Raw genomic sequence first — 27,610 nt, forward strand, 5'->3', positions numbered from 1 at the left:
TTTTAGCAAAGTTGTCTGCGATAAGTTTAATACAAACCCAACAAAAACATTAGTTCAAAATATAACATAGTCCAACACATATTTATAACATCGATAGTTTTAGCAACAAACCCGACAAAAACATCAGTTCAAAATATGAGTCATTTGATTTTTTACTATTATCCATTATTTTGTGTCATCTTGTACTGCATCAATAGAAATGACATTGAAATTCTTGTGCTGTTGTTGGTTGAGTCGATTGGGATCTTCTAAAAGTTCAATCATTCACTCTTTATGTGAAACTTGTGCTACAAGATTTCCTATATATGGCAAATATTCCTGCAAAAGAAATTTTTAATAGCATTGCATGATTAATAAAAATTGAAAGAATCTATATGCTGGAAACTGATGTCTTGTAAATTAACACAAATCTTTAAATGCAATGTTCTTAATTAAATTGATATGCATGTTATAAATAAAAACAAAATTGGCATAACAGACAAGTATATAAAAATCAATTTAATTAATTTTTGTTATAATTTGCTTTTAATAGTTTTTTTTAATATAAGCCTCAATGTACTTATGGATAATGTAGTAAATATGTAAAAAATTATAAGACGGACTTTTTACTCACAACAATAAATGTAATAGAAAATAAGAAAACATACATCGCCAGTATGATTCATAAGCTCAACTGCTGAACAACCGAATGCTTCCTCTACAACTTCACCAAACATAACAACAGATAATCGTCATGTACCATCATCGAGTTGAACATATGCTCGACAACTATAAAATTGATGGAAATATCATTTTAAGTTAGAATCAATAAAAGTTATACATTAAATCTATCACATAAATTATCAAACAGAACAAAAAATTTGAATGATACATACCGTGGTTGGGAAATACTTTGGTGTTTGCAATGGTAACAAAGGAAGCTATCATTGTAATCATACCCAGTTCTTTTATTACAACCAATACATGACATGTAAAAAAATATTCGGCGCAAGTCAACCACAATTATCTTCGCCTTTATCCAAAATTTTGCTTTTTACATTACATCAGAAATAATTTTTTAGATGAATTAATTGTATACATATTTGAATTTGTTATAAAGAATAGGATTTTCCCGCTATGGATTGTAAAATTTTGATCAACTCAACAACATCACAATTTTTTATTATTTCTCGTATACCTACAGAAGATAGAGATGTAGACGGGTATGTCAAACATATTGCAATAATACTTTCAAGTAATGAATCATTAATTACCGTCCTTAAAATTCATAAAAACAAATGCAATATAAGAAATAAAAATATGAAAATTTTAATATTCAAGTGGCATGAAACAAATAATGACTTATTTCTGACGATTATCACTCTTGCAATGAAGTTGCCTCAGGAGGAACGGGATTGATCATAAATTTACTTTTCGGACGTGATGAAAGAGACAATCTTTCATTGGAAATAGCGATCATGATTAATGCAAGCATATACAATATAAAAGAAAATATAATATTGTTAATTATTAAAAATACCATTATAAGAACCAACTCTTATTCTTGTTCTAAGTATAACTAGCTTTGTCCCAATTATTTTTGAGATTTTTTTACATTCATCTTGCACAAATTGACCCCGCATAGTTAAACATATGGGGTTTAAGTTACAAAAATTGAAATAAAAAAGAATTAACAGAATATGCAATAAATAAATACAGAAACATAATTTTAAAAGAGTGAACTACCCAAAAAATATTTTTACCTTTGATCAATGACATATATTTCCTGAATAGTTGTTGGTCCATGCACTGAAGTTATCTCTCTACATGGCTTGATATGGATTGCAACAGCTATGGCATATGACAAATAAGATTTAAATTTTTAATATATTGATAATTAAATATTCTAAAATAAAGAGTGAATTACCTATTTCTGCAATTGAGTCTTTGTAAGCGTCTAATTTATTGAACGGAATGAGTTGGTACTTTGGTAGCTCCAATTGTTCTTCATCCTTTGGAACTTTCTCAATTATCATTTTGGAATTTAAGATCCATTGATATTCATGTGTTTCAATTCTATACTTTGGATCCAGTGGCCTTACATATGCATTACTGATATAATATGACGGGAAAATATGTAAAGTATCATCTCGCGAGTCTATATCTTTATTAAACATTGTTGCTTGCACTTGATTTTCCTGTATAGGATAAGAAATTGAAATGAATAATTTACAAAAAAAAATATTGTAATGAATAATTGAGTATAATAATTTTGTTTATTTTAATTTTTTTTTGGGATTTAAAAAAATAATATATTTAAGATTTTTTACAAATCAGTAGTAAAAAAATAAAAATACAAAACTTAATAGATATGATGCAAAAATAACAAAATCATTTACCAGTTGTTAGTACACCAAAAAAAAAACAAAAGACAATAGATAGAAATAAATAGTATACCTCTGTATCAATCAATGTTAGGCTTTGGTACTTCACTGGTGAGCGTTGGCCTGTTCGTTTGGGTGACTTGTCTGCCACGATCATTTTGATTTTTCAATTCTTTGTACTTGGAATGATATCTTTTATCGACGTATAAACTGTCCGCATCTTTAAAGTTGTTCACATACAAAAATATTAAATGTGTAAGTATAGTAACCCAATACTAAATTTAAAAAAAATTACAATGAGAAATAAAGAACACAATAAATCAAAGAACACAATACTAAACATACAGAAAAGAGAATTCTATAAAATACGTAATTTTGTTTAAGTAGTTAAACTCAAATTATACAATTGAATCATTACCTATATAACATTAATCTGAACATGCTAATCTTAATAATTCCGTATACATAATATTTTTTGTGCAATTATTTTCTGATCGTTCAGTCGACACTGGCCGTATTAAAACCCTTACTATAGATGCAGTCTTAGCCCTTGATAAAGCCACATACAATTGACCATGTGAGAAAATAGGTTGAGGTAAATATATTCCAACAAAATCCAATGTTTGCCCTTGTGACTTATTTATAGTCATTGCAAAACTTAATCTGATAGGGAACTAGATTCGTTTGAATGAGAAACTACTATTTTCATCAAGATTTGGCAAGAATGAGATCATTGGAATAAATACTATTTTTCCGCTATGGTGCCCAACTGTGATTTCTGCATCAATTACATTTCGATCAAAAGCTCGACAAATTAGACGTGTTCCATTGCATAGTCCTTCTGAAGGATTAATGTTTCTAAACAACATGATGAGACAATTTATCTTTAGTAACAATTCATGACGAGGAAGTCCATTTGGGGTTAGAGTATTTAAAAAATCATCCATAAATGATTGTTTAGATGCATCTATTACTTCATCAAAGCTATAATATCGCCTAAGCTCACCAGGAAACCTATGAATCAGTAATGTATTTATCTCATCAACACAACTGTTTTTCGGTATTAATATGACCCGATTCATCATAACTGAAATATTTATTGAATATTCATGAATATCTTGGAAAACAACATCTATTAAATGATCCAAAGAAGTACAGTCATCTTCATAAGGAACAAGTATGCCGTTAGGAATTTTTATAGTTTTGTCAACTGTGATTGGTGGCATTCCGTTGCCTAATTCTAACACATATTCTGAAAAAACTGGATCTAATCGTGCTCTCGTATTTTCAGTTAAACGAAGTTTGATCAATGTAGGCCACAAATAGGAAGAAACCAAACTAGCATCAATCTGTTATTGTCTTGTTCCTTTACGAACCACAGGTAAAACCTGGCGAAAATCTCCACAAAAAACTACATCTTTTCCACCAAATGTTAACTCTGAATCATTAATGTCTCGTAACATTTTATCTAATGCTTCGATGTGTTGTTTTCTTGACATAGGGGCCTCATCCCATATAATTAACATTGCTACACGTAGTAGCGTTGCAATGACACTTTGTTTACTGACACAACATATGTTATGTTCATCAATATCTAGTGGAATCTTAAAGCGCGAGTATGCTGTTCGACCTCCAGGAAGGATAGATGCAGCAACACCAGATGAATTAGTTGCAAGTGCCACTAATTTTCTTGATCTTACTGCAGCGAGAAGTGCCTTGTACAGGAATGTCTTCCCTGTCCCACCAGGGCCATCAACAAAGAATGTAGCAGTTCTGTTTGAAAAAATATTTCTCAAAACTGAATTATAGACATGTCGTTGTTCGCTATTAAGGACTTCTGTAGCAATATATTCTTATGGAATTTCAACAGTTAATTCATCATCGATTTTCCTAGATTCGAATTGGTCTTCATCAAAACAAACGTCGTCATCAAGAAGATGAAACGAATTAATGTCTTTCCCCATTAATTCAAGTGTAAAAGAGATTGAACGCAAAACTTGCATTCTTACAGTCAACATAGAATCTTCAATTTACCTAAAATCAACTTACATATCTTGCTCAAAACGTTCCCAAAGCTCTATTGGATTGGTTGGATTACAATAAACCAATATAGTTGCAAATAGTCATCTCAAACTGGACGGCATTTGATATAGAGATGCTTCATGTAAACAATCTTCTAAACCACTGTCTCTCTATAGCAAACCATGCATAGTTGCTGCCTCACGAAAAGTTGGAGCCACAACACCATCAACTGTCCTAAGATCTTCAAATGATAAAGGTACTCTTACATGATTTAGCAATATCTGCAGATAATACCTCTCACATTCAAATGGATTTACTGTAACAATTCGACCTATAACAGTTTTCTTTTTTCGATAAGTCTACTCTTTGTATTGTTGGCTCCAAACATAGGATTTTGGAAATTCTTTGTACAACAATGTCCTGGCATTCTCATCCATCCGATTTAATGCAAAAAATTATGTTAACATCGATTTTGCAGACCGATCAGAGTTTAAAATATTAATTAAGTCTTCATTTGCTCGAAAAGTTACTTGGTGTTGATCCTCAAGATGTAAATGTAAGCTATACACCGCTGGGTACATTTCATTAACAATGAAGCCATATATTCTCCACATAGCTTCAGGTGGAGCAATCCATCGGGCTGATTGGAAATGTTGGATTTCATCAATTTGTTGATTGTTTTGTTCAAAAACCAAATTGAAAGCAACATGATCATGCCCTTTACAAATGTACTTATAAAGATATTTGACTGCTTTTATAGTAGAACAAATCTCGACGTTAATGTGATAGTCAAATGTTGCAAGCAAATACGGATTATATGGAACGACCCAATGGTTATCCAAATTATGACCTCTCACTTTGACAGTTATTCCATTGTCAGAACGCCTATATATTGAGAAGCAATCATTTCCAACAGTTGTATTTGATGCAAAATTTTTTGGATAATGACTTTTGCAATAACCATTTTTTTTCATGCAAACATTTGTTGGATTCAACACTCCACATGATTCATGCATCATATGCTTAACAACAGTGTTATGTAAGTGAAAATTCGTATTTTTATCAGGTATTTCTGCCGATACAATCTCATCAAAAGATTCAGGAGTATAGAGTTTCCAATCTCTTTGTAATATAATTAAAAAATGAGCATGTGGAAGCCCTCTTATTTGGTGCTCAATAACATAAACATATGCTGAGATTTTTCCAAATATCTGATGTTTGAATAATCGATATTTTAACTCTTCTAATTTTGCACAAAAGATCCGAGCAACCAAATCAGGCCGATTTTGACTTTCCTCATGCATGTGTAATTCATTTGAAATTTCTTGCTAGTTTGGATTGCATGTCATTGTTAAAAAAATGTCTGATTTACCATAACGCTGAACTAAAGCCATTACTTCCATATATTTTTTTCGCATATCTATTGGACTCCCAATAAACGACGAAGGCAGAATAATCCGTTTTTCAACATTAGAAGCGTTAGTTTCAACTCAGATCGAATATGTTGTTGTTTGCTACGGAAATAATCTAATATTGACGTCTCGATCTTAACATACATATCAACAACGTATTGTTGCAATAGACGACCAGTCAGCAACAAAATTGATCCTGACATTTTCTCTGATTTGTAATTTATAGCAATAATATTCACGGCACGAAACAATTGGATCCTTCATTTTTCTGTTTAATGCTACAAAAGTTGAAGGGGAATGAAATATTACAAAATTGGATGTGTACAAATTAAGTACAAAATGAGAAGATTAATATTACACTCTAACCTCGCTGTTTTCTTGTAAGTAATTCTTCTGCTGATATTGATTGGTGAGGATCTATTGATTGAGTTATTTTATTACATATTAATGTACTTCCTCTATTGATCCTTTTAATGCCTTGGTGCCAACCAGTGTCCCCAAAATGAAATAACAACGGATACTGAAGTGGATCATAGCAGCCAAAATAATATTGAACTATATGACTTCCACCAAAATGACTAAAGACACACATGTCCCGTCCTCCCAACTGATCTGCATCTTCATTTTCAATCCATATTGCTGCAAATAGGGTTATCTATAAGCATTTTGTTAGATGTGTCCCGTCATCCCTAATAAACATTTTGTTAGATGTGTTATCTATATTGACTAGTAAATAGGGTTTTGTTTTTGGCAAAATAGAGTCTAATGATTCATGACACCCTAATTAACAATTCCAGTTTCAACCTCGCATTTTAGCTAAAGATTTCGGATTAAGGTCTTAAACTCCGAAAGTTGTATTTTTCTATTGTAAATAAAATATCATATAATTATAGACAAAATACTTCAATTTTAGTTTATATATAGATATATGCACGTGTGTATATATATATATATATATATATATATATATACTAGTAAAGATTCCACGTGCAAGGCATGTATACCTGGTTGAAAATTGTGTAATTGAGCAATATATCAGTTGGACTGATCTTGTTTGGTGATCCCGAGCAAGGGTTATTTTCTTGCGATGCTTGAAATTTTCGAGCAATGTGTTGAATTGTATTTGTTCAATGATTTTGAGCAAAGATTATTTTCTTACAATGCTTGAAATTTTCAAGCAATGTGTCAGTTAGACTTGCCTTGCTCAGTGATCCCGAACAAGGGTTGAATTCTTGCACTACTTGGTATTACCAACTAGTGTATCTGTCGAACTAGACTTGCTCGGTTGATCCCGATCAAGAGTTATTTTCTAGTGATATTCAAGATTACAAATTCATGTGTCGATTGAAATGGCCTTGCTTGGTTATTCTAACCAACGATGTTCAGAATTATCAAGCAATGTATCTGTCGGACTGGACTTTCTTGGTAATCCCGATCCAGATTTATTTTCTTGCGATGCTCGAAATTTTTGAGCAATAGGTTAATCAGGTCGGTCTTGCTCAGTGATCTTGGGCTAAACTCTTGTGTAATGTGTTAGTCGTACTGTGCAAGATACGTATGACCAGGTAAAAGTGTTGTTGTGTTTTTTATATGGAAAAATATAATCTTTAAAATACATATAAATTTGAATTAATCTTTAAGAATGAGACTCATCGAGGAAAAATAATGATTATTAATATAATAATGAACTAAATAATACGAAAATGTTTTAGAGTTTTGTCAACTGTAAAAAATAATTATTAAATCGATAGTAGCAAATGTAGCAAACCAAATATAGATATGTGAATCAAAACATAGTTTATGAACAAGTTAAGTCAAGAGGCACATATACGACTGTTGTAAAGTTTAGTGTTTGTTAGCTGTGGGTATGCATTTGTTTCACACATGATCAGACTATTGTGAAGATAGTTAACTTGTTTTATGGAGATAAATTTGTTTTGTTCATAGAATTGATATTTCTAACTCATGTATCGTGTTCTTTTATTGCAATACTCATACATAGGTCTACATTGTTTGTATAAATGAAGATGATCTAGAAAGTTGAATGTTTTGAACCAAAGTAATGAAAATTTAAAATAGAAAGACACAAAAATAGGACGTTAGTTGGACATTCTTTAGTATGCTAACCCTTGTGATTGGACCAAGTATTTGTAGATGTTAGGACAAAAAATTTATTAGATGGTCTTATTTCTAAATAACTCGTACCATATGGTATTATTCTTAAAAATATCTGTTCCTAAACCTAGTCTTAAGCATGTTATAGCACAAAAGGATGGCCAAATTTACCTAAAATTCTTCGAAATAAATCCCAATGGTAAAATTTTAAATTTATTTAAGAAGTAATACAATTTAATTAAGGTAAAATAGACAATTTGAAAAATATGAAAAAAAAGAGGCACTAATAATCTAAATGAAAACCTTGAAGATTTTGCCTACCAAACTAAAAATATTTTAGAATCTCACAAAAAGGTGGCCCACCAAACACTAACGGCAAGAACAAATAGATAATTTTACCCATCAAACACATTATAAAACCTCAAGAGACAATTTTACCCATTAAACACAAACCCCAAGAATGAAAAAGTAATTTCTCTTCTGCTCATCAAACACAAAGACAAGAAAATTACTCTCGACACTATTATAGCGCCATTTATAATGGAAGGAGATATATAGATTCTAATGTGATCTTTTGACAACGATCTGCCACCCGATAACTCCTTTTTTTTTTTTTTTTGTCGTTTTTAATATCAACAATGTGTTGTTAAACCTATAGTACTTGGGTTTCGTGGTTTTAGTATACGAATAATTTTATATATAATTGTAAAATATATAAATATCACGTAATTATTTAAAAAAATATAAAATTTATTATTAAAAATTAATATTTTAATATAAATTTTTTATTTTATTATTTTTTTAAAATGATTATACGATCATTATACTATTCATAATTATAAATATATTTTCTCTTAGCATATATGGTCCTTGTTAAATTTTGGTAAATATGTAGATTATAAAAAAATCAGGAATGATCTCAACTAAAATTATATTACATATATATATATATACACATATTCAGTTTAAAAATAATATATTAACGATATAAAATGATATATATAATTATTTTTACTATATTTATACAATTTTATTTTAAATAGAAAGTATTTTTATAAAATAATTAATAAAAATTTTATGTACAGTATGATTTATATTATATTAATATGATTGATAGTGATATTTTTTTTAATAAATATATTTCAGAACTTCAGACAACGTTTGTTTTGTTTTGTTTTTTTTTTTCTTTCTAATCCCAAAACACAGAAACAAACATCCAGCACCCTCCTCGCAATCAAAAATAGAAAAGAAAAAGAAACACCCTCCTCAATTTCATCGCCTTTCTTTCTTGCTTTCGTTCCTTCGATCCCCTGCAAACAAACAAGTCCTTCCAATTTTCTTCTTTCTTCGCATTCTGATTCAGTTCCGGTAAATGGATCGACCGCTCATTGACTTAGACGACGACGTTTCAACTCCTTATTCTTCCTCTTGCAATTCTCCACCGCCACCCAGAATCTCTGATCGCTATTTCCAATCTTCCGACGACGACGGCGACGATGAGGACGACGAAATCCAATACCACGTTCTGTCTTCCAAGTCTATTGAGTCCACCTCCAAGCGCCTCGACCGCAAGCTCTCCAACGACGCCTCCGGCCCCCAAAATGACGGCTCTTCCCTCCCCGAGTTCGTCGCCAAGGGCGGTGGCACCGGGATATTCAAAGTACCCGTCCGCTCCGCCGTGCACCCGGGTTGCCCGCCATGCTTGGAGCTCCGGCCTCACCCGCTTAGAGAATCGCAGGTTGCCAGCTTTTTGCGAACTGTCACCGCTACGGACTCCCAGTTGTGGGCGGGGAGTGAGTGCGGGGTTAGGATTTGGGACTTCGAGGATTTGTACCAGCCAGGGGTCGGAGACCTGAAGACTGGGGATGAGTATACAGCACCGTTTCGGGAGTCTGCTTCGACTTCGCCTACCACATGTTTGCTCGGGGATGAGGGGAGCAGAGTGGTGTGGAGTGGGCACATTGATGGGAGAATCAGGTGCTGGAAGACGACGATATCTGACCACAATGGCGAATCCTGGAGTCGATTCAAGGAAAGCTTCTCATGGCAGGCTCATCGCGGCCCCGTTCTTTCATTTGTCATCACGTCTTATGGTATGTCTGTGCCCTGGTTGATTAATGTTCCTGCCAGCGAACTTGTTTTTTCTTACCTCGTTCCCCTGAGAAATATATAGTTAATTAATTCATTAAAGAAAGACCTTACTATAAACACACCTTTCTTGAAAGGGGCCTACATAGTTTCTCTTTCACTACCCCTCTCAGCTTGATGAAGTACACCCGCGTAAATAAATGAAGTAAAGAGATCCACCTTTCAATCGAGTGCCGTTCTGGCTAGATTAACTCACCACTGATGAGAATCATTAGAAAGCTATAAATGATCTGCCGTGAAAACATCCTTAAATCATGCGATCTTGAATAATCTAGGGAAAGCTAGCTTAAGGGACCGATCACAACACCATACCTTGTGCCAATCCATTGACTTCATTTGGAACACCACCCTCCCAACGAGGTACCATATTTAATTCCACACCTACCTTCCAAGCCTCTTATCTCATAAGCATAGTGTCATAACCAGTTCCTCAAGAGAGAGCTCAGTCGAATAGAATTAAATTTTGACCCCCCAAAGTACCCTCAGAGATTGGAGACAAACCTTGGACCAATTTACCAGATAAAATTTAACATCCACACTCATACCACCCCACAGAAAATCCTGCTGTAATTTTTCTAGGTGGTTAGTTATGCCAATCGGAAAGGGTAGGAGAGACATGAAATATGTTGGCAGATTTGAAAACCTTCTTTTAGTTATAGTCTGAACACCCTTGTAAAAGTACAATTGCTTCAAACTAGCCAAATAGTGCCCACAGGGAGCAATTCGGATAGTCAAATCATAGACCTGTCACCTGATTACTTCAATGATAATAAGCAGTGCAAGTAATGAAGGTAATTGGGGTTTTCTCAAAAAATATCAAAGTATTTCCTCAAACAGAAATGATAGGCCAATCTCTATTCGTGAACCTCACAAAAACCTGATAAAAATCCTCCATTCATAGTAGAAGAGAGAATTTTACTTGAAGTCTCCATGAATAAGAAGAGCATAGGAGACTTGGGGTCTCCTATCTCAAGCCACAGGAGCTATTAAAAAAATTTCATAGAAGTGTCGTTCAACATGTCGTGAAACAAACCAAATACAATGAGCTATTCAATCACACAATTTCTCCCAAAAGCCACAGCTCCTCAGCATATTCAATAGGAAACCCCACTTAACTCTATCATACACCTTCTCTATATCCAATATTCAAAGCAAACATCACTCTAAAGTTCAGATCTAAGTTTGCTGTTGAGACATTAATTAGCATTGGAAATTCAATCTTGACTTTGCCTTTGCTGTTTAAACGCATTTTGAAACTTCGAAATAATTTTCTCCAACACCATTTTCAGCCTTTTTCTTATAAGATATGGAGCTGGCGGATCACACACGGGGTTTGCACATTTCGAAACCAGTCCGGAATCATGAAAAATGCCTCGGCGCCGATGACTCTCGGGGAGGGGACTGCACAGAAACCATTTCCGAAACATGGTGATAAAGTGGCTGGCACTCTGGTGGATGCTTTGACGGCGGTAACGCTGGCTACAGGCGATATAGCTGTAAAACATGCCTCCAACGCAGAAAAGATATTCCGGCAGTGGAAATAAACGGAAATGACAGCGTTAACAATACCGAGACACCTTTGGCAGTGTCAAAACACTGAAGAAGGAGGGTTGAGTTTGAAAAGGGCTCGACTTTAGGAAGGACACTGTGAAAAGCATGTAGCAGGGGCAGAAAACCTACCATGGGTGTTAGGGGCTATGGTGGTGTACAATTTTGATGGGGCTGTGGGAGAATACAGACAAGGACCGAGGTCTGATCTGGAGAATGTATCCCAGATGAGCTTCACAGACAGTGAAGAAGAAACCTGGGATGAAGTCCTTCCTCTGAATTCTATACACCCAAGTAGAAACAACAACATCCACGTGTTAGAATGGGTACTGCACAAAGCAAAGGAGATCCAACATTGTGTAGGGACAATCTGTGATGGCTTCGAGGACCGATCCATAGCTCTTCTTACAGCCATAGAGGCTGGTCAAACAAACTCAAAAAATTAGCTCAGCTCAGCAAAGAAAAGAGCTAGAGAACTAAAAAGACTCAACTGGCCAGTTAATTACGAAGCTAGAGAGAGGAGTTCAGGTCGTGCAAGACCGAAGGGAAGGTCAACAAAAGTAGTTTTTTGAAGCCAAAAATCATTTCATGGAACGTAAGGGAGCTGAATGAGATGGAAAAAATGCCCTCAGAATCAGAAACCAGCTTCAACAATAGAAAGTAGACATTGTATGTTTACAAGAAACGAAATTGGTACTCATCTTATGAAATATAGTTAGAAGTTTGTGGGGATGTAGTCAAGTGGGGTGGCTTCATTTGCCATCCAATGGAGAAGATAGAAGATTGTGTGGGGGACTTTATGGTAGCTTGTTCATTTAAGAGTGTTGTGGATGGATTTCAATGGGCCTTTGCAGGTGTTTATGGTCCTAATATAGATCATGCAAAAAAGTTGTTAGGGGATGAGTTGGGTGGTGTAAACATCATATGGGACCTACCTTGGTTTATTGATGGTGACTTTAACGTCACTCGGTTTTCGAGTAAAAGATCGGGTGGCTCTAGTTTAAATTCGGCAATGGTAGAATTCTCTAACTTCATCTCTAAACAAGATTTACTAGATCTTCCCCTTGCAGGTGGCTCCTACCCTTGGTTGAATAGCCGAGAACACTCTTCTTGGTCAAGGCTTGATGGGGTCTTAGTATCCACCTGAATGGGAAGCACACTACTTGATTCTTATTCAGAAGACTCTCTAGGATTTGTTGACCCTTTTCCCATCCTCCTTGAAGTGGAGGTATTCCAGGAGGCCCAAGGTACTTTAAGTTTGAAAATATGTGGTTGAAATCAGAGGGTTTTATTGAGAGAGTCTGGCAGTGGTGGTCTTTATACCAACTTTATGGAAACCCAAGCTATGTCATGACAAGTAAATTGAATGCTTTGAAGAAAGATATGAAGGCTTGGAATGAACAGGTGTTTGGCAATGTGGAAGGCCAAAAACATGCTCTGTTTGAAGAATTCAAGGGATTGGAGGGTGTGGAGGAGGTTAGGGAACTATCTGAAGAGGAGAGAGCTCGTAAAGTCCAAGTGTCTGTAGAATTTGAAAGGGCTTCTTTATTGGAGGACATATCTTGGAGACAAAAATCGAGAGCCTTATGGCTAAAGGAGGGGAACAAATGCACCAAATTTTTCTACTGGATGGCAAATTCGCATAGGAAGGAACAATGCCATCAAGACATTGTTGGTGGATGGGGTGGCTACTTCAAATCAACCAACGATCACGGATCACATTGTAAAATACTATGAGCAATTGCTTTTGGAAGAATTTTCTTGAAGACCGAAATTAGGACTTACCTTTGATGATCTCGAGTCGCAAGAAGTAGCACGACTTGAGCAGCCCTTCAAAGAGATGGAGATCCAGAAAGCAGTAAAAAGTATGGTGAGTGACAAAAGTCCAGTTTCGGATGGCTTCTCTATGGCTTTTTTTTTAAACTTGTTGGGAAGTGATTAAAGATGGCATTATGGGAGTCTTTCATGAATTTCATGAAAATTGAAGGTTTGAAAATAGCCTCAATGCAACTTTCATTGCTCTCATTCCCAAAAAAACCAGCGCGTTAGAGGTAAAAGATTGTTGACCCATTAGCTTGGTGAGTGGGATGTACAAGATCATGTTGAAGGTTTTGGTGAATAGATTGAGCTTGGCGGTGAAGAAGTTAATATCCAAGCCTCAACATGCCATTGTTAGATGTAGGTAAATTCTTGACTCAGTACTTATTGCCAACAAATGTTTGGCTAATAGACTCAGCCGGGTGAGCTGGGACTTTTGTGCAAACTAGACGTGGAAAAAGCTGACTAAGTCAATTGGAGCTTTTTGCTTTACATGCTCGAGCGATGTGGCTTTGGTTCGAAATGGTGTTCATGGATCAATCATTGTATTTTAACTGCTTGTTTCTTTATCTTGGGTGAACGACACACCCATGGAATTCTTTAAGAGCTCATGGTGCCTAAGACAAGGCAATCCTCTTTCTCCATTACTATTTGTTTTGTAATGGAAGCCTTTAGCAAGATGATCTCACGAGTTGTGGAGGGCGACTTCCTTTATGGATTTCCAGTGGAGGAGCCAATTATATCTCACCTATTATTTGCCGACGGCACTAATATTTTGTGGGACCAAACATGATCATATTCAAGCTTTAAGGGCTATTCTTCTTTGCTTTGAAGCTACTTTGGGATTGAAGGTGAACTTGACCAAATCAAAAGTAGTTCCGGTTTGAGATGTTACTAATGTGGAGAGCATGGCTTCCATCTTGGAATGCAAGATATCTCATTTGCCGATGAAATATCTTGGCCCTCCCCCTTGGGTGCACCATTCATATCGAAATCAATTTGGTATGATCAATGATGTATTAGAGAAAATGGAGCAGAAACTAGCTAGTTGGAAGGATGTACCTATTCAAAGGTGGTAGGGTCACTTTAATTAAAAGTACCCTATCCAACTTGCCGACTTATTTCTTATAATTATTCCCACTTCCTGCCAAGGTGGTTCAACGCATGGAGAAACTTCAACGAGAATTTTTATGTGGTGGATGAATGATGAATTTAAGTTTCACTTGGTATTGTGTTGGCATTTCTTGTGAGGGATTTGAAGAGCAGTTTAGAGCTCTACTTATTGCTATTGAGGCTAGACATCCTGCTCTGGCTAGATCTGCTGCTAAAAAGGAGAGGGAGCTAAAAAGACTGGAATGTACAATTAATTACAAATCTAGGGATGGGAGTGCCTTTAGAGAAAAGGGCAAAGAGAGGGCTGTCAATAGTTTCTCATGAAGCCTAAGATCATTTCTCGGAATGTTCAAAGGTTGAACGATTATAGAAAACGTTTCTGAGTGAAAAATATGATTAGGCAGTGGAAGGCTAAACTTATTTGTTTTCAAGAAACTAAATTAAAGGTTTCAACCAATCGGTGGTTCATAGTTTATGGAGCTGTAATTATGTGGGTTGGGTTGAGCTAGTCTCTAATGGAGCTTCGATAGGCATTAGTTCTACTTCTACAGCCCTCATCGAAGAAATAATTCCATTGAAGTTCTTCATGTAGGAGATAATGTGATTTGTGACAAGCAGGAGATTGAAGATCATATTGTGAATTTTTATGAGAAGCTTTTTCGGGAAGAATTTTCAGGGAGACCTAAGTTAGATGGTCTGGCTTTCGAAACCATTGATCATCTTACTGCATATTGGTTAGAGAGATCCTTTGAGGAAGATGAAGTTCTTGATGTGGTTAGAGGCATGTCTAAGGATAAGGCTTCGGGCCCGGACGGTTTTTCCGTGGCATTTTTTCAAGCATGTTGGGATATTGTGAATGATGATATTATGAAAGTCTTTGAAGAATTTCATTCCTTCCTGAAACTTGAGAAGAGTTTTAATACCACTTTCATTGCTCTCATCCCTAAAAAGGCAAGTGCTGTAGAAATGAAGGATTTTCACCCTATTAGCTCGGTAAATGGGGTGTATAAGATCATCGCAAAGGTGTTAGCTAACCTCCTAAGTGTGGTTGTGGATAAGATTATAACAAAATCTCAAAATTCATTTGCGAGGGGAAGACGAATTCTTGATTCGATCTCAATTGCTCATGAGTGTTTGGAAAGTAGAAAAAAGATGGGGCAATCCGGTATTTTAGTAAAATTGGACATGGAAAAGGCTTTTGACCATGTCAATTGGGATTTTTTACTCTACTTGTTTGGGAGATTTGGTTTTGGGGAGAAATGGTGCTCGTGGATAAAACATTGCATTTCGACGGCCAGATTTTCCATATCGGTGAATGGCTCTCTGGTTGGATTTTTTAACAGCTCCCATGGTTTGAGGCAAATAGACCCTTTATCTCTTTTCCTATTTGTCTTAGTTATGGACCCCTTGAGTCGTATGATTGAATCGGCTGTGGAATGGGGCTTTGTGTCGGGTTTCATGGTAGGTGATGTTTCACAGGGCAGCATTATTGTTTCACATTTACTCTTTGCAAATGATACTTTAATTTTCAGTGATACCAACCAGGATCATCTTCGAGCTTTAAGAGCCTTATTGTTATGTTTTGAAGCTGTCTCCGGGATTAGAATTAATTTAACTAAGTCTGAAATTGTTCCAATGGGTACAGTCACAAAAATTTTGGATCTGGCCAATATTTTGGGATGTAAGGTAGCTTCATTACCTATGAAATATCTTGGGTTACCTTTGGGTGCTTCTCACTAATTAGTTGCTATTTGGGATGGGGTATTGAGAAGATTAAGAGAAGGTTAGCAGGTTGGAAAAAGCTTTATTTGTCAAAAGAGGGCAGAGTCACATTGATTAAAAGTACATTGCCTAATTTACCTACATATTTCCTCTCCCTCTTTCCTTTACCTAGGGGTAGCTACAAGAATTGAGAGGATTTTTTGGAATTTCTTATGGGACGGTAATGGGGAGGAAAGAAAATTTTATTGGGTGAGTTGGAACAATGTTTGTATCCCGGTGTCATGTGGAGGATTGGGAGTGCGGAATTTAAAACTTTTCAATAAAGCTCTTCTTGGGAAGTGGCTTTGGAGGTACAACAACGAGAGTAATGCATTATGGAGGCAGATTGTGGATGTTAAATATGGGAAAATGTGGGGGAATTGGTATACTAATGAAGTAAAAGGGGTGGGTTTGTGGAAGTCCATTCGGTTGGTATGGGGGGATTTTGTCAAAAACATTAATTTCAAATTGGGGGATGGGACAAATATTTATTTCTGGTATGATAATTGGTGCGGGTATTCAGCTCTTAAATATGTTTATCCTAATCATTTTAGGATTGCTAGAAACAAAGGGGCAGCAGTGGCTGACTCTTATCAGTTTTGTAATAATATGTTGCATTGGAATGTGAAATTTACCAGAGATTTATAGGACTGGGAAGTGTGTGAAGCTGCTGATTTCTTTGTAAAATTATATGATACGGAAATCGACCAGAATAGGTAGGATAGGCTGTTGTGGGTGCATGATTATAATTCCATATTCTCAGTGAGATCTTTCTATAAGGTGTTAAATAGTCATGGTGATAAAGTATACCCTTGGAAATGTATCTGGATAGCAAGGGTACCCAGTAAAGTCGCATTTTTTTGTTGGCTGGTGTCTCTTGAGAAAATATTAACCACGGATAATTTGAGGTAAAGAGGTTTATTTGTAATTGATTGGTGTTTTATGTGTAAAAAAGATGGTGAATCTGTTAACCATTTTTTCCTTCACTGTGAGGTGGTGACGAAGCTGTGGAATGAGATTTTTGCAAGGGTAGGCATTGTTTGGGTGATGCCTTTGCGTGTGGTGGACTTTTTGGCTAGTTGGCTAGGTTTAGGGGGATGTGGAGGCAGTGCAGCAATATGGAGGATGATCCCCTTGTGTTTATTTTGGTGCTTATGGTTAGAGAGAAATGGAAGGTGTTTCGAAGATTGCTAACATTCTATGGGGGAATTCAAGGATTTTTTCTTTAGTACTATTAAGTTTTTGGGTGAAGAACCTTGTAAGGGATGGGAATATTTGTAATGTTTTGCTTTAGCTTGTATTAGGTGTACTTACTTGTATACATCCTGTGTACTTGAGCTTTGCCTATTTATTTGGAATAAATTCTCTTATTATCTATAAAAAAAAATTCTCCTATTATCTATAAAAAAAAAAAGTTTCACTTGGTAAAATGGGCCACAATATGATCTCCCATCTTAGAAGGAGGTCTAGGTATCAGGAATTTCCAGGTTTTTAACAAGGCTTTATTGGGTAAATAGTTGTGGAGATAGCATCAAGAATGGGGGACCTTGTGGAGAAATATCATAGAATTGAAGTACGGTGAAGCATGGGGAGGTTGGTGTTCAAATGAAGTAAGTGGGCCATATGGGGTGAGTCTTTGGAAGCGCATAAGAAGAGGATGAGATACATACTTTAGAAATACCTGCTTTAAGGTGGGTGACGGATTCAAAATCAGATTTTGGCATGTCATATAGTGTGGCGATAGGATACTGAAGGAAGCTTATCCAGAAGTCTATGGTATAGCAAGAATGAAAGAAGCCTCGATTGCATCAATATGGAAGATGGTCCCAATATGCTTATGGTGGTGCATTTGGAGGGAAAGGAATAACAAAAGCTTCAAAGATTGAGAGCGATCAATGGAAGAGCTTAGGAAACTTTTTTTCAGTACTTTACTTAATTGGTCGGTTGTAATTGATTTCAATGGAATGAGTTTCCTTGAATTTCTTGTTTCCGTATATCTAGGCTTTTGCCTATTCTTATGATCAATAAAATTTTGTTTACCGATAAAAAAAAAAACTTTGATGTCAAAGCCTTTATTGGGAATGAGACCAATGAAAGTTGTGTGAAGACTTCTTTTAAATTTTCCTTTTGCATGGAAATCATTGAAAATGTTCATAAAACTTCTTTCGCTACATCCAAGTTCCTCAGAATCAGAAATCACCCAAATATATCTTTGTCCTCCATATCTCACAAACTTGAGAAAAATGCCATAGAGTAACTATCAGGGCCTGGGACCTTATCACTATACAAGGCATTGGGAAATTATATCAGGAACCAGAGCCTCAACATGCTATAAGCTATTGAATGGGGAAAGATTGAAGGAGAATGTCATATTAGGGAACACTTTGAATTTGAAGGTATGTTCAAACAGTCTTCACTGAGCTAGAGGTTACCAATTGCCTCTTTTCAAAAAAAAAAAAAAAACGAAACTTTTTCGATGTACTAGTTATGACTTTACCTCTTTTGCTTTGTGTAATTTGAGATGTTCCATCCAGTCAACTTTTTCAAGGCTTTGGATTGCTGGAATTCATCGATGCACTTTCTACTTCCTCACTTTGTATTACTTTTGTTCAGGGGATCTGTGGTCTGGTTCGGAAGGTGGTGTTATTAGAATATGGCCATGGGAAAGTATTGAAAAATCTCTCTCTCTAACAAGCAAAGAGAGGCACATGGCTACTCTATTAGTGGAGAGGTCTTGCATTGACTTGCGGAGCCAACTCTCTGTGAATGGTTTCAGTAACATATTAACATCAGATGTTAAGTATCTGCTGGCTGATAACTCTAGAGCAAAAGTGTGGAGTGCTGGTTATCTGTCATTTGGTCTGTGGTATGTTTTAATCTTCAGCATTGTTCATGTATTTCAAGTTGAGTTCTGCTATGTATAAGCCTAGAGTGTAACACACCACTTGTTGTGGAATCCATTACAACTATATAAAAAGTCAAAATACTATTTGTTAGTTGATGTGGCAGGTTTTCACATCCTCCACATCACTGGTGTGTTAAAATAAGGCTTGCAAAAAGTTTTTTTCTTCTCGAAATTAGCATATTGTACTGCTGCCAATATTCTTTGTTTAGATCTCTCCCGTTGGTATTCAAATTTAACTGGTGATTTTGGGATTAGCCATGAAGAGGATTTGAGTTTGATTTCTAGTTACCTGACACAAATATGCTGGAGTAGAAGCCTATCAATTTTCTTATCTATTAACTTTGATCTTGTTTGTTCATTCGTGGCTTTTAAAGATGATGAGGAAATAATGCTCTTAGTAGGTGGAAAAGTTTGGATTCTAGTAAGCCAAATGTGCAATTTCCAATTTCAGCTATAACCCTGTATGCCAGAGTGATTCCTACTTATTTTGTGGTTCTATATGTGCATGGAATGATGGGAAATACATAGATGACTAAAGATGAACGCTTAATAATCTTTTTTCTAATATTGTTTCCATGCATTGCATTGGGTTCATCTTTTTCTCTTTCTCTAAGTTTTTTCTTTCTACGGATTTAATATTTTTTTAATAAGTATCTAGGATTTAGTATATTTTGCTGGTTTTGATTTTGCAGGGATGCTCGCACAAGGGAGTTACTGAGAGTGTTCAATACGGATGGTCAGATTGAGAACCGAGTGGACTCTTCATCATTTCAGGATTTTTCAATTGAATATGCCTCAAATTGGAAGGAGAAAATGCAGGGTTCCTTTGGTTTCTTTCAGCGCTCACGTAATGCTATAATGGGGGCAGCAGATGCTGTTCGTCGATTTGCTACAAAGGGGGCCTTTGGAGATGACAATCGAAGAACTGAAGCACTGGTGTTGACTATAGATGGGATGATTTGGACTGGGAATACAAGTGGCCTACTTGTGCAGTGGGATGGCAATGGTAATCGAATACAAGAGTTTCAGTATCACCCTTTTGCTGTTCAATGTTTATGTACATTTGGTCCACGAGTATGGGTTGGTTATGCAAGTGGAACTGTCCAGATACTGGACCTTGGCGGTAATATGCTTGGAGGGTGGGTGGCTCACAACAGCCCTGTGATAGAAATTACTGTTGGAGCTGGTTATGTTTTTACCTTGGCTAATCACGGTGGTATACGTGGATGGAACATCACATCTCCAGGACCTCTTGACAGCATATTGCGATCAGAATTGGCTGGCAAAGAATTTCTATACACAAGGATGGAAGATGTGAAAATGTTGTCTGGCACATGGAATGTTGGACAGGGAAGAGCATCTCATGACTCACTTATATCCTGGCTGGGTTGTAGGGCCAAAGATGTTGGGATTGTTGTTGTTGGGTTGCAAGAAGTTGAAATGGGTGCTGGTGTCCTTGCACTATCTGCTGCTAAAGAGACTGTAAGTTTTTCTTCTATTTTCTATGTTGAGCCCTTTTTCCTTTAAGTTGACAATAATGCTACTTAACCAATTGCGAAGCTTGACATTTGGAAGAAAATAAGAGATTTCAGATGCTTATAGTCGACTCCATTGATTTTAAGCCACATTGTTGGAGTTTGGAATTATACTCTTAAATGCCTTTATATTAAAAGCGTCCTGCTGTCAAAAGTTATCCTTGAAAAGCTTGGGTCAAGAAGAAAAACATTTTCCAGGATGAAAGAAATACATTTATTTCATATAAATAAGTTGATAATTGTCAATTTTTGGCTATTTTGATATCTCTGGAGAAGCTTTAGAAATCCTTAGAGAACTTTAACATTTTTTTTTTATTTATAAAATAAAAAAACATGTTCAGGCTAAAAGCGAGGGAAATAGATGGGGAATGCTGTTGACATATTAGAGATTCACGCTTTGTTGAGAGGCATTATAATCTGGAATTTGGACAGATTATGTTGTTATTCTGTGATAGAAGGCATTATATCTTATATTTCATGGAAGATAAAGTCTTGATATATATTTTTTCATAATTATGCTAAGGTGAATCATTGATTAATTAGTGTCTTTTTATAGTTGAAGTAATACTTTTTTTTATTGTGTGTTTTTTTTTTTGTTTTTGTGAAAAAAAAAAGAAAAAGAGAGAAAGATATATCATATATGCAACAAAGTGGGTGGAATCTACTGTGTAAAAGAGAAAGGGAGAAATAGAAGTAGAATTAATGGTTAGCTCCCTCATTACCCAAGATTTTTTCTTCAAATTCTTCTTTCTTTTCCCTTATGTAACCATTTTCTGATTTTAATGACCTTTTTTGGTTGGATTTTATCACCTCTTTAATATTTTTCCCCTGTCAACTGTAGGTAGGACTTGCAGGGAGTACTGTTGGGCAATGGTGGCTGGATATGATTGGTAAAACATTGGATGAAGGATCGACATTTGAACATGTTGGTTCTAGGCAGCTGGCTGGCTTGCTCATCTCTGTGTGGTGAGTATTAATTCATGGGAAGGTTTGTCTTGTTTGAGCTCTGATGCATTCTCCAAGATTCACAAATTAAGCTCCTTTCAAATGTCATGGGAGTTTTGTCTGATTTAGTTCAGTGGTTTATTGTAGAATGGTATTAGAAATGAGTTGATCATGCTAACTATGTTTTCCTTTACACTGGGTAGTAATTAGGCCAATTTTTAATAGTCTTCCCTCATTTCTGGTGGTCTGCTATCTGTGTCCTGAAATGAAATAGGAAACAATGGCTAAATTAAATTTCATGTGATGTTCTGTTCCTCCATGATGTAAATATATATCTTGATTCTCTTTCTTTCTCTTTAATCTTATGTAAGGCCTTTAACCGGGTCGACTTTCTCATCTTTGATAATTGAAGTGTTGTATTTCAGGGTTAGAAATAGTCTTAGAGCTCATGTTGGTGATGTTGATGCTGCAGCAGTTCCATGTGGCTTTGGGCGTGCAATTGGTAATAAGGTAGCTGTTCTGGCCAGTGCTACCAGTTTACTGTTTGATATTGACCAGGATAATATCCCTTTCCGTCATTAACAAAATTAATTTTACTCATAAAAAGTTGGTAATGAGTACGTTTAGCTTTACTATCGTTTATGTTAAAAAAATGTTTTCTCCCCACACTTCCTTTGGTACCAACCACAAGAGGGTGAAAAAAAAAAACAAGTACCCTCAAGCCTGAGGATAACAATACTAGAAAGAAAATGGCGGGAAAAAAAAGATGAGGGTTAAATGATGACATCTATATTTCATCTATAATCTTTAGCTTCATGCCTTACCGATTATGTGGTCAAATTAAAATTCTGTAATGAGGAGATTAACACAAATTTCTCTCTCTTTTTTTTACCTATAAAAAACCAGAAAGTTGTGTTATCATTTTAATAAACATACTTCTTTCTTCTGCTCTTAAAACAATTCGAAATGTTTGCAATCATGTTCTCTAGGTTTTTTTGTTTAACTTACATTTCTCGTTCTTTATAATACTTATATTATATCGACTTTATGTCATTGTTGGTTACTCCTAACACTGATTCGCTAAACATTGTCTGAGCAGGGAGCTGTTGGTTTGAGGCTAAGAGTGTATGACCGGATATTTTGCTTTGTCAACTGTCACTTTGCTGCTCATTTAGAAGCAGTTAATCAGCGAAATGCAGATTTTGATCATGTATATCGAACAATGACATTTTGCCGATCAACTAATATTTTCAATGCTGCCGCCGGTACGGTGTTGTACCTGTTCTCGTTTTGCTTCCTTGCGTTCTCAATCTATTTATTTTGGCCTGTTTATAGTTCTGGCTTGCCATTGGTCCTTTCTGTTGCAGTTGCTTCTGCTGCTGCTGTTCAAATGCTCCGTGGTACAAATGTATGTAATTGTATCGATTGGGAAAGCCGCCATTTTCATTGCTAGTCTTTACTTGTATAAGTTGATTGTATTCCAATATATGATAAAGCATGATTCCTCTACAGGTTATTGGTGAGCAACCTGCTGAAGGGATGCCTGAGTTATCTGAGGCAGACTTGGTCATATTTCTTGGTGATTTTAATTATCGGCTTGATGGTATCACTTATGATGAAGCACGGGACATTATTTCTCAAAGATGCTTTGATAGGCTTAGAGAAAGGGATCAGCTCCTGACAGAAATGGAAGCTGGTAATGTCTTCCAAGGGATGCGCGAAGCAGTTATTACATTTCCACCCACATACAAGTTTGAAAGGCATAAAGCTGGTTTATCAGGTTGGTTTAATCGCATATATAAATCTGAATTTTTAGATTAATCTTATTTGCCAGGGCGTGAAAAAGAAAATTCAAAAAGGAAAAATAGGCTTCATTGATTTATTGGTTCTAACTACACATGCCAATTGAGCTGATTTTAATTATTTACAATTGCTTGATGTGTATGACTCGAAGCAATTGTCCCCTGTATAAACTATAAAAGCATTTCTTTTATACTTAAATTACTTTTAGTGCTGATACATAGTAGATGCTTACCCCCCCAAAAAAAACAATTAATTGTGGGTTAGTTGGGCTTCCCACACCATCCCCCCCTCCCTTGTAAGTACATCTTGACCTGAAAAGGAAAAAAAATTGGAGATTGATGTATGGAGCTCATCTCTTAGTTTGTCCTTTTTATAAAGGTTGCTCAAAGGGTTCTGAAGTTCCTGTGAATTGTCTATAGGGTATGATTCTGGTGAGAAGAAGCGCATCCCTGCCTGGTGTGACAGAGTTTTATATCGTGATAGCCGCTCAACTTTGTCGTCTGGTTGCAGCTTAGCGTGCCCTGTGGTCTCTTCAATAGTGAGGTGAGTTTTCCTGTTCACCTGTCACCTACAATCATTTTGTATGTGATGCCTCAAAAAACTTGCTGGAACTTGTATATTGTCAAGGTCATGTTTGATGCTATTTTCACAAGCGTTTTGTGCTTATCACATTCTATCTGACTGGACTTGTTTAGCTAATTGATTAGCATATTTCATGGGGAGTAGATGGCAGCTAAATCGTTATGGGTGAAGAAAATGTGTAGGAGGGTAATGTGATCAAGATGGTAAATAAAAAGGGTCATCTTTAAGATTTTTGTATAAAGTTACGGTGCGTGTTAACTATTTTAGTTGGTGCGATTTGATTTCTGCACTGGCTCTACTACTCTCTCTGCATGGATTGATGTGTGTTGGTTGATAAAATTATATAGACACGTCAACATAGATAAGTTTGTTTCATCTTAACTTTTCTTCAGAATTTTACAATTTGAAATTTCTTGTTTAATAGGTACGAGGCTTGCATGGATGCGATAGATAGCGATCACAAGCCTGTGCGGTGCATATTTAATGTTGATATTGCTCGAGCTGACGATTCAATAAGGAGGCAAGAGCTTGGTGCAATTCTTGGGTCAAATGAAAAAATTAGATATATGCATGAAGAGCTTCACAAAATTCCAGAAACTATTGTCAGTTCAAACAATATAATCCTTCAAAATCAGGACACGTCTATTTTGCATATTACAAACAAGTCCGGGAAAAATGATGCTTTCTTTGAAATAATTTGTGAACGCCTATCTTTCATCACGGGGGATGGACAAGCATCAGATCATCATCCAAGAGGTTCCTTTGGCTTTCCACGATGGCTTCAGGTGACTTATTTTTCCTTGAATAGTTACTCCTATACTATTAGTGGGGAAGTCGATCTACAATTTAGGTGGCTGTATCTGTCTGCCTTGGGCATTTGAGATATGCACTTCTTCTTGATGTCAATTTATGTTAGACCAGAGACTGCTGAGCTGACGATACTGTAATGTTATGTTGGTCGAAGTTAATAGCATCTGCGGGCTGGTTATTACATCACTGTCATTTCTATAAACTTGAGTGGCGTTCCATTTTGGTTGATTCTAACGTTGTGCCTTTGTCTGGTCTGGTTGTGTGTACAAAATAGTAATATACCGTAAATTTTTCAGCTACTAATATCCTCATGAGGCTTCAGAGATTTCAGGTATTCTGCTGGATGTAATTTAAATTTTGCTTATTATTGATCTTGTGTTTGACCAGGTCACTCCAGCAGCTGGCATAATCAGACCCAATCATATTGCAGAGGTGTCAGTTCATCATAATGAATTCCAAACTAAAGAGTTTGTTGATGGTGTCCCCCAAGATTGTTGGTATGAACACAACAGAAACACAGAAATTATATTGGTGGTTAAGGTGCGGGGCAGTTACACAACCGAAGCAAGAAATCACCGTGTTTGTGTGCGCTCCTTGCCTCACAGCTAGAGACAAAACCAGCGGTCCCCGAATCAAACAGCCGGCAAATCCAAGGAACAGCGCCCCACCGGTCTGATTTTCAACTCTTAGGCCTCGTTTGTTTTTAGAAAACTTCTCAACTCATATCATCTCATCATTAGAACTTTTTCAAATTCTCATACATAATAAAATAAACAATTTAACTATTTCAAATCTCAAAATAAAAATAATATTAAAAAAATATATATTTTAATAATATTTAACTTTTTAATTTAGTTTCAACTTATCTTATCTCATCTGCGAAAACAAACGAGGCCTAAGGGATCCACCTACATGGTCGAGTGATATGATCATCTTGATGTAAATACTTGAGGCGTCTTGTTGCCTTTTAATTCTCTCTTTTATCGCATTGATTTTCAGTTCATCCGGTGCTAGTTTTTTGAACTGTCATCAGTTTGATGTGCAAGGCTCGGTCCAACTTGTAGATTTTGGACTTATTTTCTGGTTTTAAGTGTACAGAAAAAGCGAATACATCAAGCAGCAGGAGGGGGTTTGAGTTATGAGAAAGTCTCTAACAGGCTATTCCGATAATATGCCTAAAAAACAGCCACTAATAAAATGTTGTCACAGACCTCCTAGGAAACTTGTCTTGAACAGAAAAACATAGGATGCCGCCCAGATCCACCCTCTTCCAACCCACGAACATCCCCCCTTTCTCTTTCAAGCCCACGGATTTGCCCAAAGCCAGCTTTCTTCCCTCACCAAACGCCGACGACCACGAACGCCCAGAGCCATTCTCTTCCAACCCCATGGACTTGCCCAAAGCCTACAAACTTCCCTCACCGAATGCCGACATAAACGAATGCCAACACCCATTTTTCTGTTATGTTCTTTAAAGGAAATTAATTGGATATGTCACTAAATACCCTCAATTATTATCTGCATAATATAATGATTAAAAATATTCATCAAGGAAACGAAAGTCAACAAAAGTAGTTGCTATTACATTGTCGAAGAAACTAATCACTCAGTTGCTAAAAAATGGTCATTTTTCTGGGTTATGATGATATTATAACTTTTTGACTCGGGTAAAATTTTTGACTCAATCATCATGCATTTCCGACTTCAAAGATGCATTTTTTTAAATTAAAAAAAGAAGTAAATAAAAAAAACAGAAAAACAAACTATTTTTAGACTATGGAGGACTGAGGACGACAGTAGGCTGGTTGTGGCGGTGAAATCTTCCAAGCGGCAGCGAATGGTTGAAGGTGGTGTGAAGAAAAAATTGTAGCGCCTGAGAGTGGAGAAAGAAGTCGTCGGGAGTGAGCTGAGAGAGAAAAAAACTGCAGCGGCTATGAGACAAAATGCAGGTTTTTTTTTTTTTTTCAAGATCTGCTGTGGTGCGGCTCAAGAGCTTATTATGTGGATGTATATCTTATAAATAAATATAGATAGAAATTACTATTAGGAGCATTCATTTTGTATACATGATGTGACATCATGTAGACCACACATCTTTTTAAGTGAGTGTTAGGAACAATTAACTAGAAGTAACTATGTAGTGAGTGTAAAGTATGCACTACTATAATAACTTTTTTCTAACATTACTCATGTTCGATAATCTCAACAAAACAGCAAAATCCGCTCCAAAGCGGACTGTTGAGTTAGATGCGAGCTTTTCCGTTATGGCCAATGGTTGAAGCCATTTTAATATGTGAAATTTGAGCGGTTCAGTTTTTTTGCTCTTGTTCTTTAGGTTGCTGCTGATTCTGTACCAGTTGTTATGGTTTGTTGAATTTAGTAAAAATTAATTAATTTTTTGGTTCCAATAGAAGAATTTCATATTAATCTAGGCTAGTGCATGCTTTGGTGGAATCGAGCGGAGTACGGACCTACGAAAGCTAGAGCTAAATAAATCATTAAGTTTTGAAAAATATTAAAAAAAAAAATTTTAAAATGGTTTTGAAAAAAATAAAAAATTGAGATCTACCTGAACAAATTCATTTTTTATTAAGTGGGTCTTACTTTATTTTTTGTCTAACATTATTCATAAATATTTTGTAAATCCACTTTTTATTGATCATGTAGGTAGGCAAGTTTTAGGGTGTAAAAGAACTGAAACAACGGAAATTACCAAACAAGGAATTCAGT

General features: G+C 35.9%; 1 pseudogene; it reads left to right on the plus strand.

The window, feature by feature from the left end:
- The first annotated feature begins 9,100 nt into the window (after positions 1-9,100).
- Positions 9,101-25,649, plus strand: LOC109004079 (annotated as a pseudogene).
- The last annotated feature ends 1,961 nt before the right edge of the window (positions 25,650-27,610 follow it).

The sequence above is a fragment of the Juglans regia genome, chromosome 10 (genome assembly GCF_001411555.2).
Source record: "Juglans regia cultivar Chandler chromosome 10, Walnut 2.0, whole genome shotgun sequence".
Taxonomy (NCBI): domain Eukaryota; kingdom Viridiplantae; phylum Streptophyta; class Magnoliopsida; order Fagales; family Juglandaceae; genus Juglans; species Juglans regia.